Below are 2,488 nucleotides of genomic sequence, written 5' to 3'. Positions count from 1 at the left end.
GATGTTTCTGTTATGTCTCAACTAAAGTTATGTAACTGAGTACTGTAGACGTAAATGTGACCTTAGTCTCTTTATTCTAACTCCAGAGTGCTGGTACAGCATGGGAGGCCTATTTATATACAGCGCTCCCAAGGGATGCTGGGATCCCTTGGGACTCCAACAGGTACGCCCTCTGGTGGCAGTATGATACTGGTTACTTAGGGTTGCATACATAATATCTTCCACTTGTGGGCGAGTCAAAAACTAGGGCCCATAAATATTAGATAGTCACAGTGGCTGGGTATCCAATCGGGAATTCAGGAGAAACTTCTTTACCCAGGGAGTGGTTAGAATGTGGAATGTGGCACCTTTCACAACCATCGGACGTCTCAAAGTGCTTTGCAGCCAATGAAGTACTTTTGGAGCATAGTCACTGTTGTAATGTGGGAAACGCGGCAGCAAATTTGCTCACAGCAAGCTCCCATAAACAGAAATGTGATAATGACCAGTTAATCTGTTTTTGTTATGTTTGAGGGCTAAATATTATCCAGGACACCAGGGATAGCTCCCCTGCTCTTCGTCGAAATAGTGCCATGGGATCTTTTACAGCCACCTGAGAGAGCAGAAGGGACCTCAATTTAAACATCTCATCCAACAGTACAGAACTCCCTCGGCACTGTACTAGATTTATGTGCTCAAGTTCCTGGAGTGGTTGGAGCGACTAGTATCGATGCCTTTCAGGGGAAGCTGGATAAACACACAAGAGAGAAAGGAATAGAAGTAAATGGTGATGGGATGAGATGGAGTCGGGTGGCAGGAGGCTTGTGTGGAACATAAACACCGCATGGACCAGTTGGGCAGAATGCCCTGTTTCTGTGCTGTAAATACAATGTGAGATTAATTTCCATTGGTTTCAAATCGAAGATCGGGCGGTTTGTGTAAGAGGGGTGGGTGATCAGTAAAAGCCAGGTTTACACCCTGGCAGCAAGTCCAAAGTCTGCCCCGGTGTATCCCATCAACTTTTTAAACTTCACCTCTTTCAGGCCCTGCCGGCAAAAGTGGCTTAAAAATAAAACCCCAGGAATGAAATGTTGTGTATCCTGTTGACTGGTCGGCCCGGCAGCAAAAGGGTTCAGGGGGCTGGCTGTGGGCGGAGTTTTAACCTTGGCTGCAGGGCTGGGAAGGAAGGGCTTCGGGCTCAGTGTTAGGACCGCCAGCAGTGGGACTGAGGGACTGACGGAGGACCATGCTGGCCGCATTGCTCGGGACCATCGCCCAGGTTATCTGCGCTGGAGGTGCGTATCTCACAACGTGAAGCAGCAACTAATCTTCCTTGCTGTTTAAGTGTTGCGGTACACGGGGCCGGAGATTGTCACTCTCGCTCCGGAGAAAGTGTCAGCGTGTTAAGTTAGGTGTGTGCCAGTGCCCACGGCGCAGCGCTCTCTCACCTCGGCACTCCTCAGGTTAAATACATCCCTGCCGAAGGTAACGGACTTGCTAAGTATCTCGCCACCCTGATCAATTCTTTACCATAACTTGAGAGAAAGTAAGGGTTCAGCGTTGAGTTTCGGAAGCTGTCTGTCCTTCGATCTTCCGACCGCAGCACTTTGGTTTAATAACAAACCAGAGAAAAATATGCCGTGGGTCAGTTATTAGAAACATAGGTGCAGGAGCAGGCCATTCGGCCCTTTGAGCCTGCACCACCATTCAATAAGATCAATTCCCTCAGTACCCCTTTCCTGCTTTCTCTCCATACCCCTTGATCCCTTTAGCCGTAAGGGCCGTATCTAACTCCCTTTTGAATATATCTAACGAACTGGCCTCAACAACTCTCTGTGGTAGAGAATTCCACAGGTTCACAACTCTCAGAGTGAAGAAGTTTCTCCTCATCTCGGTCCTAAATGGCTTACCCCTTACCCTTGACCCCTGGTTCTGGACTTCCCCAACATCGGGAACATTCTTCCTGCATCTAACCTGTCCAGTCCCGTCAGAATGTTATATGTTTCTATGAGATCCCCTCTCACCCTTATTGACAGTACGCGACCAGCAGCTCACTGAGCTTGACCAGTGACTGGCTGAGCCGGACAGTCTCGAGTCCGATCCCTGATCTTACATTAAAGGTACAGCGCCAAGGTGGGTGTACAACATCGGTGTTTATGCCCCGCACCAGCCTCCACGCACCCCTCTTCATCTCACCCAGTCAGCACTGACTTCTATTCCTTTCTTCCCCATGTACTTATCTAGCCTCCCCTTAAATGCATCTATACATACTACTTACCTCAACCACTCCCTGTGATAGTGAGCTCCACATTCTCACCACTCTGTGAGTAAAGATGTTAGCTGATATCTGATGGTAAGAACTGTTGTGTAGGCATGCCTGTTCACTGTGTGATGTCTGTAACACTGTCATGCAACTTTGAATGTACCCTTGTACTGTACACACCTTACCGGTACACTAGAGGGTGCTGTTGCTGGAGACCCAGGGGTTGCCTGCACACGGTAGGTAACC

Source organism: Pristiophorus japonicus, chromosome 1 (genome assembly GCF_044704955.1).
Source record: "Pristiophorus japonicus isolate sPriJap1 chromosome 1, sPriJap1.hap1, whole genome shotgun sequence".
Classification (NCBI taxonomy): Eukaryota; Metazoa; Chordata; class Chondrichthyes; family Pristiophoridae; genus Pristiophorus; species Pristiophorus japonicus.
This window is presented reverse-complemented; position numbering follows the sequence as displayed.